Source organism: Eptatretus burgeri, chromosome 10 (genome assembly GCF_056783735.1).
Source record: "Eptatretus burgeri isolate ZD-2024b chromosome 10, Ebu_testis_v1, whole genome shotgun sequence".
Taxonomy (NCBI): domain Eukaryota; kingdom Metazoa; phylum Chordata; class Myxini; order Myxiniformes; family Myxinidae; genus Eptatretus; species Eptatretus burgeri.
Genome location: NC_140970.1, coordinates 74,760,172 through 74,777,671, shown reverse-complemented (window position 1 = coordinate 74,777,671; position 17,500 = coordinate 74,760,172). Strand labels below are relative to the sequence as shown.

The window sequence follows — 17,500 nt, the reverse complement described above, 5'->3', positions numbered from 1 at the left end:
TACCTGGTGTTAATTCAATGGCTGAAAAGGGCTCAAACTCAAAACCTTAAGATCGTAAGCCAGCCACCTTTACCGTTAAGCAAACACCAGGCTTTGTTGGTCACAGATCATGCAGCAAAGTCTGTAATAGGACACAATTTTGTTTCCTTACTAGAAACAGTTCGGGGGTGCACCATCTATATGTACGAAAGCATGTTCAGGCCACATCAGACGATTTTAAGCATATTTGCTGTACCAATGAGCTCCAACAATAATGAAACATCTCTGTAGCTATGCTAATTTCTCTGATTGTGGGTCATTGAGTCCTTGCCATGACGACTTGATTCACCCTGTGAGATGCCCTCTCAGAGTTGCAGTCCAGAATATCACAATGTTGTGTGGTTGGAGAACTTATTTTTTTACTGTATAGTGTATATTATATATATATATATATATATATATATATATATATATATATATATATATATATATATATATATATATATATATATATATATATATATATATATATATATATATATATATATATACCATATCATGATTGAGTTGGATAAATAATGGAAGGCCATGGATTTTTCGTTTTTTATTGAGTCCATCATTGTTTTGCAACAACTTCACATCACATTTACTCATTGTATAATTAGGGATGGTGGAGTAGAGAAATAAGGAAGGAGCAGGAGGGGGAAGAAGAGGAGAAGAAAAAAGAGGGGGGGAAGAAGAATGTTTGAGGAAGAGAAGGAAAACAGGTTTGTGTGAAAGATCTACCATTTGCATGACGTAAATACTTTAAAGATGGATCCTTTTTAAACTTGTAGATGAGGAGTTGCTTTCCAAGTGGCCTTTTATTTTCTGGTCATAGCAGCAACGAAATAACAACAACCAAGAAAATGTGGGTGAGAGTGCAAGGGATGAGCAAAGAGTGGTTGCTGGAGTGGATATTTTTGGAATTGAAAATGGTCCTGTTGAATTTGTAGGAGGTGCAAGATTCCAGGGATAATTACACCGAATGCAATTTGTAGTCACGATGGATGAAAAATGGGGGGGGGGGTTAATCTCGGTGGGTAAGGGGGAGTATATTGGTAGGATCGACCATTATGGCATCAGAAATCGTTCTCCTTCACATCACATGACAGTGATTCTACTTTTGTTTTGTGTGAGTTGACCTTTTTCGTGTTCCCACCTGAGTACATCCCTCCTCATGTTGAGATCCTCGATTGAAATCCCACGTACAATGTTGTTGTTGTTTTCTTGCCTGAGAATGTGCTTTTTCTTTCATTACTTTGAGTTCTCCTTATTTCTTTGTCCTGCACATTATGGAGAAGCTCCGCCACTCGCTGTTGAAAAGAGAAAACTAAAGTTTGATGCACTTTCGTACAGGTGATCATGTGATCATATCTTTCCCACCAAAACAAAATTATTGCAACTTCTGCAAGTACTATGATCGCGGGTGAGAGGTCTTTGATTTGAGAGGTTGATGATGGGAGATTTTCACTGCCTGATAATCGATCAAATTGAAATTGGAGGGGGGGGGGGGGAAGGAGCTTTAGGCTGGGGAGGTGATGGCCTGGTAGGCCCTTAAATCCTGGTGCACGCTCACGGCTCTCAATTGATTGTTTGTGGCGGAATGCTAAGGCGCAGTGCTTGCCGGCTGAGGGAGAGCACGCCTGACACATTAGACTGTGTTGTTAGTGGCAATTACGACGCTAATGAAATAATTTAGAAACAAATTGAGGTGTCCGGTGTAAATGCTCTTATAATTAGATAGGCCTTGCTTGGGTCGACCTCGTTTTAGAGCTGATGGGAGATCTTTGTGCAATAACCAGGAGGCATTGCAACGACAACGTCCAGCTCAGCACAACTGGAAGCAATAGAACAAGTATTAGTGCAAGATTAATAATTACAAGTCACTGAAACATCCAGTGAATTCTACTTTCAGCAGCCACTCCTATGAGCTCAACGTTGAACTCTCTAAAGTTGTAGCTTCTCTCCTTGGGTTATATGAATTACATATTAATTTGATTCAACACAAATGTGCTCATAAGAGTCACATGGTTGCATATCCTGTGATTATAAAATAGTAAAACGTCAGGCTAAGTGTAGCACAATCAAACATTTATGAACACCCCCCTCTCAATCCCCTTTTCTCAATTTTCTTTCTTCCTTTCATTTTCTCCATTATCTCCATCTCCATCTTGCTCTGTCTCTTTTTTTTTAGCTTCTCTTTCTCTTTCTCATATTCTGCCTGAAGGAAGATTTGGTGCTGGCAAAGCCACCCACTATAAGGATCACACTAAGTCGTTTGCCTTTGCCTTCCCATTTGGAGTCAGTGGCAAGAATTTGGAATTTGTTTGGAGTGCCCAAGAATTTGGAGTGCCAAAGATAACACATCTACTCTTCAAAAAAGACGCTGTGGGATCTTTAACATCCATGACCTATTGCTAGCAGATGGCATGCCAAGCTTAAGGTCAATCTGATGGATGGCACAATTTGTGATATAATGCCCTACGTTGGCTTTAGAATCGAACACGGAATACGTAGGTCAAGGGTAGGTTTACCATCAATGCAACATCCTGTCCAATGTGGCCAATCTTCCACCTCATGATCGATTGATTCATACATTTCCTACATCCCATCCATCCACATATTTGCATTCTTCAATAGTATTTGCTCCATGTTTTCCATAAATCAGAACAGCAGGAAGTTCCTTGACTTTGCATGAAGTCATGGACTTAGGGTGGCTGGTTCATGGTTTTAGCGCTGACAGGCTCATCGCTGGACTTGGTGTTCCAAAATTGATGGTGTGCCAAAGGAGATTGACCATGTGCTTGAGGATGGTTGCTCAAGGATGATCCAAAACTGCAGGGGGTAAAGGTCCTGGGATGTGTGGAATCCATGCTGAACTTCTCAAGGCTGGTGGAAATGCTGCACTCATGTCGTTGCATACAGTTCTGTGCTCTGCCTGGAACACAGGCATCATCCCAAGGAAGAGGAGCCTTATTGTTCCTCTCTGGAAAGTGTTCAGTCTCTGGAAAGACTGGAAAGTCTCTGGATCTCTGCAAAGTGTTATATGAATGGGGATGCCCTCTGGAGAATTCTTGGTCTTCATGGGCTGCCACCAAAACTGATCAATCTGATATCTGAACGATACTGTTATTGAGAGTGCTGTGAGATGTGGTGATACCATCTCCGATTTATTTCCAGTTATTACTGGAGTTCATCAGTGGTATGTACTGGCCTCCACACTTTTCAGTGCTTGTATGGATCAGATTCTGGGGAAGATGTCGGAGAGATCAAGCTGCGGTGCATCTTTTGGGAATGTGAAGATCTCTGGTCTTGATTTCTCAGATGATGCAGTCATCTTTGTGGAGACTCTGAATATCCCTTTGGAGGCCCTTGAGGTTTTGACTGAGGAGTACAAGCCACTGGGATTACAGGTTTCCTGAGACAAAATTAAGATCCAGGCTTTCAATGACGTCTTGGATGCTGCTGTCTTGTCTGTACCTGTTTGCGGTGAGGATGTTGAGGTCACGGAGCGATTCACTTACCTTGGCAGTGATATTCATGTCTCTTCTGGCTGTGAGCCAGAAGTCAAAAGACATCTGGATCGGGCCTGGGAAGTCATGAATACACTGGATCAGGGGTGTGGTGCTGTAGGTACCTGTGCAGGAGGACAAAAGTCTAAGTCTTCAGGTCCTTGGTGCTTCCAGTCTTGCTCTATGGATGTCAGACTTGGACTCTGGCCAGGGATCTGAGATGGAGACTTAATTATTTTGGTACCAGCTCTTCTCGGAGAATCCTTGGCTGTCGCTGGTTGGACTTTGTGTCCAGTGAGCGGTTGCTGAGAGAGACTCAGATGAGATTTGTTACCTGCATCGTCCGTGAGTGTCAGCTACGGCTGTATGGACATGTGGCTCATTTTCCTGATGCTGATCCTGCTTAAATTCACTCAGCAAGGGAGCCTCGTGAGTGGAGGAGACCAATAGGCCAACCACTTGCCTCGTGGTTGCAACAGATTGATCAGCATCTCAAGGAGATGGGAGTGGTCCAGGCATCTGCCTGGAGGATGGCCAGACGGAGGTCCCTGGAGTACCTGCGGAAAGTGGATGCACCAATGCTCTGCTCTGGCGCATGCTCCCATACCTGACCTGACCTTTCCAATGATCAGGTTCCCTCCTTGAGGTAATTTGAATTGAAAGAAAGCATCAAGGTGATTACCTTTGCTCTTTGTTCTCCTCTTAATGTCTTTTGGGATTATTTTCCTGTCTATCTGGGAATGATGTAGCATCACTTTTTGTATTGTTTTATGTACAGTGTGGAGGTCGACGCTGTCTCTGAGCCAGGTCAGTCACGTGGTTGTCTCCTCCAATCACCTGACTAAGTTTGCAAATGCAGGTGGTATGGGTAGATCAAGGAGGTATGGAAAAAAAAATCTGTCTTTCAGTTTCAATGCCAGAGAGTATCCATCAACAATGACACTAATGTTCAGATCCAATGAAGTTGTGAGCATATTTACATCATCAGAGGATAATGGTTTGGCAGTATTTCAGGCATGAGTGTACACTGTACAGGAAGAACATTGTGTTCAGTTTTGATCACCACATCTGCAGAAGGACATATCATGTAGAGGGTACACGGTACAGCATCGAGCTATTATATTGATTCCAGGGCTCGGGACACTCAACCATGAGGAGCGATTGATGGAGACATGATTCCATACATTGGAGAGGAGGCGATTATGAAGAGATCTGATGGAGATGCTCAAGATAATGAAGAGTGTGGACATGATTGGTTCAGTGCATTTATTCAGCAGAATGGACAGTGTTTGGAGCAGGGGCCACAGCTTGAGTGTAAAAAATAGATGAGAGTTAGGATAGTTTAAAGCAGAGGTCTTTCAGTTGGAGAGTTTAATGCGTGGCATGGTAGTGCCAGTGGAGGGGGTGGGTAGGTTTAAATTGTAATTTGAATTGTAAATTTAAATTGTTTAAATTAATTAAAATTGTTTAAATTGTAAGTACCTGGATGCATTGGTGTTAGAGGGACAGGTATGGGTACATTGACAGCGACTTGTAGATAGCTTATGTGTGAATGGGTGATGGATATTGTAGTCGGTCCAGTGCATGCATAATGGGCTGATTGTCATCCTCCTGTGCCAAAGTGGGTATCCAAGGTGAGCTTTGAGTGTACGATGGTGGATTGATTTGTCTGTATGTCTATGTAGCATTAGGATTAAGACATTCTATATGCTCATCAAATAAATTATTTGAAATTAATGTTGACAAAGTCTTGATGCTTGGAAGTCCTAGACTATGTGCCAACCCAGCTGGCTCAGATACATTGCACCAATGTCGGGCTTGGGTTGGCATCGTCGCAGTTGGTCATACATACACACATTGTCAACTTTGGGTTCAACATTGGCTTTCAGGCTTTAATATAAAAAGATACAGTTGGCTTTGTAGGTAGTGATGACGGTTTGCACCCTCTCTCCTCTCCCAATAGGTGTTTGTCTGCCAATGATGCCCCAAAGTCCACATGATGTACTAATGTTCGACCGGTGATCAAATTGACGTTGTCCCAAAGGATGGTCACTGTTGGGCCAACGTTGGTCCAATGGAACTGTGCCAGCTGAGAAGTTTCTGGAAGGGTTGCTTTTCTTTTTTTTCAAAAATATACTGATAAGGAGACCATTTTAAGTGGCACCGTCACTTGAAAAACTCTGAAACTATTATTTCCATTGAATGGTATGCAAACTGCACTAGTAAGAAGATCTGTGTCATGGGGTTTTAATCCTGATATAATCTGAATCGTTTGTATAACTCCAAGAAACTTTCAGGCCATGACACCACGGAAGTTCATTTTATGGACAGCAGATTCACAATTGGGTATAACAATCTTATAGCCCTTTGGCGATCGAGCATTGCAGTTGGCTAAAATTACATCCAGTATTGAATGTCACTCCATAATTTATGTCTGAGCTATGACACCACTTACACACATTTCTTAAGCATGCATCACTCCGGTAATAGGAACACGTCTCCTTGTAAGATGAATCTCATTATTTTGAACTTTTGAGCTCCAGAAGGCTCTCAAGTTTTAATGACCAAAATGTTTATTTCTCTTCTGTAATTGTCGATTACGAAGCTATCACTTTTGGTATCATTCCGAAGACGATGGATAATTGAAAGCTGACCGATGATTAGGTGGAGCGATGCGATGTTCCAGGGGACACTCCATCGCAAATAGCGCTTCGGCAAGCCTTGTGGATTTTATTCCGCATCCATCATTGCGAGCACGCTCATGATTTCTCGGAGAGTAAAACCGAAAGAGTAAAAGGGAGAGAGTAAAAGAGAGACTTCTGGGGGGTGGGTGGTGGGGGGGGGCTTTCTCAAAGAAGGTGCAGGATCAGTACGAAATAGGATTGCCACTCCGGCATTTCCAGATTGCAGGGTGTCGTAGCCACTTGCCCAGGAAATCACACAGACCCGCTCTGCCCCGCTAAAGGCCATCACTCATCCGTGCCCAAATCATCCAGCTTCCCTTCCCCTTCGCCCCCAGTTTGTGTGGACATTTGTTAACCACCGGACCCGTGACAAATTACACGTTTTAATCATGTTGTCCATGAGAAAGCACTTTTTCTGCACCGCGATCATTTTGCCAAGCTAAGAACTCGTGCCAGCAGAACCTGCCTTCCTGAGGTCACATTTTAAAACGAACTTTTCTGCTCTTGCACTTGCTGTGAGCTAATGCCTTGTGACTTATTTTGTAAAAAGCATATCAGTTTGTTACTTCTCAATTGCAAGTTGTGGTCGCGGTGTTTCTTTGGAGACAGTTGACTCATAGTTTGGTTTTGAGGATTGCTAAGAGGCAGAAAATTTCGGTCTACGGGTCATAGTAGGTTTTGTGCCATGGGAAATTACCCTTTTACTGTCCTTAAATTGGATCTTCTTCAACATATTACTTGCAACAGTATGTCATAATTGTTTTTCACCAACAATAGTATCATGGCATTGGCATTGAAAAACACTGCGAGACACAACCCCAAATAATTACACAGTCCTGACGTATCACAATTTAACTGTACATTTCTCCTTGTTATGTGTCGACAGACGTTTGCTCTGTGTAATCAGTGTCACAAAGCCAATCTTGGAATCATGTAAACTCTTTACAGAGGAATACATATTTTCTCTCTGGGGTATGATGCAGCAACAATCATGGCTAATACAGTGGAGACCCCAAATGGGCCAACACCACCAACACCATTTTCCACAGAGGCAATGGGTTGGCCAATTTTGGGCTTTTTTTCCCCCCCATCCGAGCACTTGCCTCATGATGCTCGTGGGATTCTGGTTTCACATTCCCTTGACTGTGTTGATTTGTCTATTGTCTACTGGTGTCTTTGTAATTCACGTAAAGGTACACCGATGTCTCCTCACGTCATTGTCCTGAGAGCAGTACCACCGGAATGGTGAACAAAGCAAGTGTGACGCAGTGGTAAAAAAGCAAAGCAAAAGTGACAGGACGCCGAAGGAATGAGGGAAAGCGCTTTCAGAGATAGAGAGAGTGAAAGGCTCAGAGGTAATGTGACTGTGTTTGATGAATTCCCTCTTTGAAAGTACCTCTCGCCCGGGCTGTCAGCGTCCCCGCAGACAGGGATCTATCAAACAGTTATTGATGACTCCACTCCGTGATCTGCAAATAAAATGCATTGCTCTGGCCGCAGCACACAGGCTGAGCGATGTTACTTATTTATTAAACGTGTCACATTTGTAAAACAAATGATGTGAAGATAAGAGTTATCATCTCTACGGCTCGATAAATATTTTATCAGGCATAATGGAAATTGTCAAGGCCGTCTAATTGTCCCATCCGTTACGACAGCATCAAAATTAAATGAGCCTTTGTATGGGATCGTTTTTATCACGCTGATAGGCTCTCGCATTGCTGGTGTGTCGAGGGGTGATGGAGGCATAAGGAATAATAAACACTTCCATATTCCTTTCACGAGTAATTATCTCGGGAATATTCAATGAGAACTCGTTAATTGCACTGTGGTGGCAGTTAATCCGCACTTTGTTTTGGGGTTCAAAATGATGTCCCTGAGTTATTTCATCGAGGATTGAGCCAGAAATTTCAGACGATTATTTATACCATTTGGAAATTCCAGAAAACTAAAGGGCTCTTGATATCATATCTCAATAAGTATCTCTTGCTGTTTAATTAAAGCGGTGCACATGTATTTGGTTTCATTTCAGTGGCATTTGAGAAGTTCAAAGTTCATGTTCAGGTGAGTTCAAATTCTCACGGGTTCATATTCGCCGATGGTTGGTGAAAAAAAGTTTGCGTTCACCAAAAGATCACAGCCAAAGTTGTTCTACCAGCCACAGAGTAGTACTGCAGCAGCAAAACTCAGCACAGATATTGTTCCTGGTGGTTGAGATGATCTTGATGCCATGGGAAGAGAAATCATGTTTTTTTTTATCTCTGAAACCTCGACAAAAGGGAAAAGTTTTGATTCCCCTCATATTGTTCTTGTTGTTTCCTTTTTGCCTTCCCTTAAAACCCATCACCACCAGAGTACCAGGTATTCTTCTCATCATCAATTTATGTTCAAGCCATCTTGAAGCTTTTAGTCCATGGGCCAGATTGACCCCCCCGTGCACCCCCCCCCTCCCAGGACAGTATGAGACCTGTTTTATTTTACTCCTTAGACCTTCCCATACATGAAAAGTGGATGCCACCATCACGAAATTGGGATGGACTACCTGTATGACGTCACTTTCAAAATGGCTGCCAGCGAAATCACCGAAATTTCAATTTTGCGCATATCTCAGCTGCTATCATAGCTAGAGACAAAATCTTGGTGTCCACACCCATGTTTTTGAGGTCAAGGAATACAATGGTGCACACAAGAAATTCCTTAGGTCATTGGATCATTTAAAATTCAATAAAGTGGACACGTAATCCAGTGGAAATCTCATTTTCGCACAAATTTTCACGTCTATGATTAACCATGTGCATAGGATATTCCCTTTCGTTGATTTGTATGGATCTCATGGACATGTTTATCATATCCAATGGACTTTATATGACTGACACAATTGCGGTATTGCACTGAAAGAGTCTATGTAGCATTCAATGTTATGGAATTCAACATAAAACAGAATCACCTGTACATGTGAAAGGTCTTTCATTGTTGTTCAAATGAAAGCAAAACAATAAACAAATAAAAAAAAACTTGATGTTACTTCATCATATGATTGTTGAAAACAAAACAAAAAGGTAAAATAATAACAATAATTATCTTGACTAGATCATTGACAATGATTGTCAGGGAAGATAGAATGCAAGCTCCTGAAAATAAAAACTACACATCATAGAGACCATGAAATAAATAAATCAAATTTTAGAGGTACATAAATTAATTGTAAAACAAATTAACAGCCATCACACACAAAGGATTATTTTACATGTATGTACGAGCACATCACAACATCATGACTGTTCTTCAGTATTCAATCCTCTTCACTCTCACTATCAGACATGTTCGCGTCAGACGCCCCATCTTGGTCAGAGTCATCGGATGAGGTGGCATCATCATCATCATCGTCATCATCATCCTCACTGGGCAGTTTGTCATCTTCCAGCGCTACCTCAGGGGGAATCAATGGTCCTCAGAACCAGATTGGTTGAATGTTACCATCACTAACAAGCCATCCATGATCATCTGTTGCTCGTGGCACTCTTGGTTGAGGCATATCTGCAACTTTCCAGATACCAACCTGGTAGTTAGCACGTTTTACATGTTCTTGTAGTGCTTTCTGGCAAGGTGGCATTTGACTCATATCTATATTCCGCTTTAAGTTGATATTACCATCCGTGCCTCCAGATTTCTCCCTCAACATTGCTCCACGATTTGTGTCCACAGACTTGAAGTGCCTTCGTCCATAAATGGCACAGGTGAAGTGTTCAAGTTATCCAAATAATATAGAGGGAACTTCCCACGTGTCTCCGAGTTTGGACAATGCATCTATGAAGGCTTCTGATTTCTGGAGATGTTTGATGGGTCGAACTTTCCCAATCCCTTTGTATGCACTGGTGGTGTCACAGTGTGTAAGTGCATGGAGGGACATCAGTGACCAGTGACCACATTCTCTGACCATATTGACTGGCTAGATCAGAGATGTTTAAGAGTCTCCTCTTGTTACCTGAACCAGTGTCAAAAAGAATTGTTATTTCAAAAAATGATGCGTAATGTAGCATTATGAAGAACACATCACTGTCAGGGCTTCGGATACGTATTGTGCCATAACCTTGTGCCTGGGCGTAGGCACAGTACAGAACAATCCTGGTGTCTGTTTCTTCTTGGGCTGAATAAAGCTCAGGTAACTCTCTCTTTGCGACTGTTAGCCCGTCATCACTATTCAACACATAGCAGTGGCCTTGCACCACTAACACAACATTCCTCTGCACAAGCCTATGAGCAAAGGAATTTGAAGACCACACATCCTTGATCACATCCACCAGCTGAGACTTGTTCTCGCCATTCATGAGGAAACTCTTCCAATCTGCTGGTTTCTTCATTAGTGGACCTCCAATAATTAGCTTTTCACCCGACCCACGTTGCTGTCGTTCCATGTTCTTGATGGAGCCCTCCTGATACATATTTGTAGTAAAGATGAAGTTGGTTGTTTTGGGCATATTGTCAAATATCTGATGGCAAATCAGTTGAAAGTTGCCTGGGATATCTGTCATAGTGTGTAACACAGCATTGCCATCTTGAATGAGTAAAGTGTCAGAGTTATTATTCACACCTAACTACATTTGATAACCAAAAGGGCAGGCATACATTACTAAAATTATCTATGGGCCCAACACTGGAAATATAAATACAACATAACAATGAACACAAACATGTATAGCAAGTTCACTTGAAAATTTGCGCGAAAATGAGATTTCCGCTGGATTCCGCGTCCACTTTATTGAATCTTAAATGATCCAATAACCTAAGGATTTTTATGGGCACACCACTGTATTCCTTGACCTCAAAAACATGGGTGTAGACACCAAGATTTTGTTTTTAGCTATGATAGCAGCTGGGATATGCGCAAAATTGAAATTTCGGTGATTTCGCTTGTGGCCATTTTGAAAGTGACGTCATAGAGGGAGTCCATCCCAATTTCGTGATGGTGGCATCCACTTTTCATGTATGGGAAGGTCTAAGGAGTAAAATAAAACAGGTCTCATACTGTCCTGGTGGGAGGGGGGGGTGTACGGGGGGTCAATCTGGCCCATGGACTATTTGTTTATGCCCTATTGATTCGAAACTGATGATACAACATTGGGTTCAGTAAAATGAATACATTACAGTATATAAACGTCAGATATATGAATAAGATAACCTCTCAAGTTTGTGAAGCACAAATCTTCCACTCAGTTCATTAGATATGTACATATACATTTTTCTATCTATCACTTCTGAACTGGAATGGGGACCATGAACACCTGTGCCACACCAGCACTTGCTGCAGGGGTCCTGACCAACAGAGGGATGCCTGCCACACAACCACGCTGTTTAGATACCCACTACCAGTAGTCAGTTAATAATAAGTTGCAGTGGGCACGATTAGGTTGCAGTCGGCATTTTTTCATCCGAGCTGCAAATTAAAGCAAAAGTCATCATCCCATGAACCTGATGAGACCACAGAAGGGAGTGCACGCAGAAAGAGATAGGTGCATAGAGTTCACTCCTTACTCAATTATAATAAAGATGTCTTCAAGCCAAAACTCATCTCTCACACACAATTGGTAGGATGAAAGTTGTTTTGCCATTTTGTGGCTCATTAGGCCTCCCCCAAAAGGAGAGGAGATTTGTACCTGTTGTCGTGTTTGTTTTGACAATTAGTTCCTCCACTTTTAATGGTCCCTCAGAGTTTATTATACCCTTAGGAGAACTAAACCACCATTTGTGGATTTTTTTATTTTTGGTTTTTTTCTTTCCTCTTTTTTTGCCAATGCTGTATCTTGGATCCAATGGGGATTTTAGGAATGAAAGTTTGCATCAATAATGGGAAGGAAAAGTATATGGGTTTGGCAATTTTTTTGACCTTGACCTAATTTTTAAGGCCATGACCTACTTATCGCCATTTTAACATTTGTCACCATAACTCAATGAAGATTTGTCCAATCAGAGCAAAATTGCCCTCTCTAGATAGCATAGGTATGGTGCATTTATGGTTAATTAACATCATACCACTCCAGGTTAAACGTCAAGGTCTTCTTACCCCAAGGAATTCCAATACACCATTTATGTCTTTGTTTTTCTTCCTTTCTTTCTGCCAATCTTTGAGTTGTTTGTCTGGCACAATGACTGGTACAGTTCTTTGGGAGACATCTACTAATACATGTTTACATGGGGTAATTGGGGGGAGGGGAGGAGGCGTTGGAGTTGAGTGGCATGTTGCAAATAATTATCTTGTTTAATATTTATTTAAATGGTAATTTTTTCAAAGTGATTAGTGCCCTAGACTTACTTGTTTCAGATTGTGACCGAATTGACAAAAACACTTTTTTGACTGTAACTTGAATAATTTTCCTCAAATTTTCATGATGTTGAGTTTCAATGATGAAATGTAGATGGAAATGCATATTCTTATTTTACATTCCATCCCTAAATGTTGAAGGTCAAGACTATATGGCAGTCTGAATATAATACGGCCATCTTTGGATAGTGGATGTCAGTGGAGGTTTTCCTTTGGCAATCACTTTGTGATCGCAGATATCTAGATCGAGACTGTTGCTAGCACTTTGCCAGCAAGCAATGAAACTAGTGCAATGGTTGAATGGTTGTCGAGCATTGAAGTTGCTTGCTATTATGCCATGTGTTAATACGTTGCTACTGAAATATGTCCTTGAGAGAAATGTGAAATGACTTACAAGCTTGTTAGTATTCAGCAATCGGGACCGTATGAACAAATATATATATATATATATATATATATATATATATATATATATATATATATATATATATATATATATATAGATATATATATATATATATATATATTTTTTTTTTTCTTTGTTTTATATATATATATATATATTTTTTTTTTTTCAATATATATATATATACACACACACACACACACACACACACACACACACACACACACACATACACCCATACACACATGGTATCCATAATGTCCTTGTGCAACTTTGAACTTTTATAACTTTTGATGTGCAAATGATAGAAGCAAAGTGTATAGGCAACCTGAAAGCCTACTTTATCAGGTTTTGTGAATGTTAATGCTGCTATTAATTTTGTAGTTTTTCCTCCATCACCAAGGTGGATGGAAGTTATGTTTCCACCCCTATTTGTTTGTCTGTCTGTCAGTAGGATGTCTCAAAAATTACAGACAGATTTGGATAAACTTTTTGGACAGGTTCAGTGTTTGACAAGGATGAATTAATGAGATGGTGAAGATTTGGATCCAGATCTGGGAATTAAAAAAAAATTGCAAAATCATTTTGGCTCAATCTCTCATTGGTGAAGAATCACTTTAAAAGTTAAAAAAACTCGGATCCAGATCTGGATTCAGATCTTTGCCAAAGTCAAATCAATTTGTCCTTGTCACCACCCAACCTGTCCACCAAGTTTTGTCTGAATCCATCAACAACTTTTTGAGATATTGTGCTATATATCATTTTTTAGCCTGGTGTTGGCTTAGTGGTTAGGGTGGTGGCTTGGGATCCCAGGGTCCTGAGTTCAAGCCCCGTTGGCTGCTGAATTAACACCAGGGGGTTGACTCAGCCTGTCATCCATCTGAGGTCGGCGAAGTGAGTACCAGTGTACTGGTCCCGGTGTATGCCCCGGTTAGAATAGGTATACTATATCCCTGTGTGTCGTAAGAGGCGACCAGGGTTGGCGTCAGGAAGGGCATCCGGCCATAAAACATTGCCTCAAGAAAAAGCCTAACCCCTGCACAGCAGGGAAAAATGGCTGTAAAAACGGTCATTTGTGCTATATATCATTTTTGGCCCTATCTCTCAATGGTGAAGAATAGTACTTGCAAAATCCACCCCTTCTCCAAAGGTTCCCATGGATTCATAGAATTGTCCATTTCATTAAGATTAAAATTGATGATTTTTGAAGTTTGACCTTTGATCTTTTGATCTCAAAAATAGTTGCTTTCCCAATTCAGTGATGGACTATGCAAATCCTGTTCAACTTTCAAGTTAATAGGATGTAAATTGATGATATTTCAGTTGAAAATTGATGATTTTAGAAGTTTGACCTTGAGTGTACCTCTGACCTTTTAAGCTCAAATAGATGGTTTCCCAATTCAGTGATGCAATATGCAAATCCTGTTCAGATTTCAACTCAATCTGATGAAAAACGACAATTTTAGAAATCTGACCTCAAGTTGACCTTTGACTTCAAAATCAATAGGCTTCTCAGTTGAGACTTCTTCTAAAAATTGGTTAGGTTTCATGATGATCGGTTTAGAATTGTGACCTGTAGGTGATTGACAAACAAACAAACAGACAGAATAACACGAAAAAGACGTCGTGCAGAACATGATACCTGCAAAATCCATTAAACAAATTTGACCTTAAAAAAAAAAAAAATGTTGGTTGAATTCAATGACCAAATCTGTAACTCCTCTTTAAATTTCAAGTCAATGGGATGAAAATTGAGGATTTTAGAAATTCCAGCTTAGTTGTTTACTTTTCGCCTATGTTGACATTTTGGTCAAAGTTGATCTCAAAAATAATTGGCTGGTTGAATTCATTAACCTGAAATATAAATCCTCTTCAAATTTCAAATCAATGAGATGAAAATTGAGGATTTTAGAAATACCACCTAAGTTGTTGACCTTTGGCCAGCCTATGTACCTTTTGGTCAATTTTGACTGGAAAAATAATTGGCTGATTGAATTCAATAATCTGATATGAAAATCTTTTTCAAATTTCTAGTCAATCGAATGAAAATTAAGGATTTTAGAAACTTGACAAATTCGTTGACATTTGGCCTATGTTGACATTTTGACCTTTTGACCTCAAAAACAATAGGCTTCTTGCTTATGACAAACTCGACCATGTGGTGAAGTTTTGTGAAGATCGGTTTGGAATTGTAACCTGTCGGCGATAAACAGACAGACAAACAGACAGACAATAACAAAATTGACTGACCAATACACTTGAAAAATCTTTGATTTTATGAGCAACAAAATACTAATAGACAGACACGGTGGAAAACATAACCTCCTTCCACCTTCGGTGGTGGAGTTAATTATGCTTTATATTAATGCACCATTTACAGTTTCTTTCTGTCATGTGTGCATCAATAGTTATAAAAGTTCAAAAAAGTTCCACAAAGCCTTTATGGACACTTTGGGTATGTACAGTATATATGTAAATGTATATATATGTGTGTATATATATATATATATATATATATATATATATATATATATATATATATATGTATATATATATATATGTATATATATAAATATATATATATATATATATATATATATATATATATATATATATATATATGTGTGTGTGTGTGTGAGTGTATGTATATGTGTATGTCAGTAAAATGTACGTACAGACTTTAATATTACAGAAAATGTAATTAAATTGCTAAGAGGGGTAATGTTGAGAATTATTTATACTGAACAGATGGTATTAGCAGGTGATGGAATGATTGCACGGCCTCAATCAGCTGTTAGCCATAAGGCAATGCATAACACAAGATGGTATCGGGTTTGCTTTAGATGTATAAAGGCTGTATACATCTTATTCAGACACTATATATATATATATATATATATATATATATATATATATATATATATATATATATATATATATATATATATATATATATATATATATATATATATATATATATATATATATATATATATATATATGGTTTGTCATTGCCTTCCCAGCAGTAGTTCAGGCAGGAATTTCGAATTTGGCCATAGTGCCATTTTGATTTTGAATTTAACTGGTTCTCTTTGTGAAGGACACCATGGGATCTTTGACTTCCACTTACTAATGCCGGCAGGTGGGGCGCCCAATTCAACATCCATCTGAGGGACAGCACACACATTGATGAATCACCCTGTCTGTGAAACACCGGGATGACAGTTTATTAGCTGGGACAGGATTCCAACCAAGACAAGATGGCTTTGAGGCTAGTGTGCATTCCTCTAGGGTCTAGAGTATCCTGACAAATATATGTGCACATATACATATATATACTTACAGAGGGATATGCATTGATAGTCTAATCTCATATGGACTTGAAAAATCTCATGGGATTTTTCATATGATGAGGACTTGGTGTTTAAGTAAGTAAATGTCTGCCGGTCAGCCATTTGGATCTGATCTCCAAAAAAACCTGACATGCTTATGTAAGCCATCATTCCTTATCTGTGTGCGACGTTTGAACAACATCTGTGAATGCATATCTGAGAAATGGTTGAAGACGTGTTCAACATCGGGTTTTTTTACAACTAAAATTGTCGCTAGTCGGCTATCTTGGATCTGATCTCGACAAAAACTGATGTGCTTATGTAAGCCATCATTCATTATCTGTTTGCCTAGTTTGAACAAGATCGGTGAAAGGTTGAGAACGTGTTCGATACCAGGTTTTTTTTTACATCTAAAATGGCTGCCAGTCTACCAGTCGGCTTTATTTGATCAGATCGCAAAATGAAGTGAAGTGCATGTGTATGCCATCATGTACTGTGCTTCTGCCAAGTTTGAACAAAATTGGAGCATGCCGGTCTGAAAAATGGTTGAGGACCCATTTAAGAAGGAAAATGGCCTCCCGTCGGCCCTCTTGGTTCTGATGTCAAAAAAAACATGACGTGTTTATGTATCCCACCATGTGTGGTCCTTTTGCCAAGTACGAAAAAAATTGGTCCCCACATGTCAGAGATATGGTTGTGGACGCACACACAGACACGAAAATCGAGACCAAATCCATAAGCCCCCATTTTGGACCAAGTCCAATGGGGGCTAATAATATGTACACAGTAAATATGAATTGAATGTGGCAATCCCTTTACGTGAATCAATAAAAAATTTGGATATGGATGAGACACAGGTATGATTGGCAAAATAGCCTCTTCCTGTGTGCTCGCTTTATCATGCATTTTTCTCTCATGTGTCGGAGGTGAATGTTTCTTTGTTGAGTACATTTGAAAGCGGAGTAAATAAGGAACCACTTGGTGCGAAGTTACAGTACACATTGTGGAAACGCCCAGCCATTGTTCTTTGCTGCTTTGCTCATGTGTCAAACATGATCTATTAATAACGAGATGTTTTTGCAACCAACAATTAGCATATAAAAATGATGGTGCTTGTCCATTACACCTATTGCACCCCTCCCTCCAGACCTACTCTTAATAAAATAAGACAAAGGAAACAAATAGACAGCAAATCATGAGTGGCAGTTAACCAGACTTCTTGACAG

General features: G+C 39.9%; 1 protein-coding gene and 1 pseudogene across 5 annotated transcripts in view; one reads left to right on the top strand and one right to left on the bottom strand.

Moving 5' to 3' along the window:
• Positions 1-17,500, top strand: part of LOC147018890 (MDS1 and EVI1 complex locus protein EVI1-A-like) — a 458,835-nt gene that overhangs the window by 97,987 nt on the left and 343,348 nt on the right. The gene's annotated exons all lie outside the window — the stretch shown is intronic.
• LOC147018892 (uncharacterized) overlaps positions 9,324-17,500 on the bottom strand; it is a 42,922-nt pseudogene continuing 34,745 nt past the window's right edge.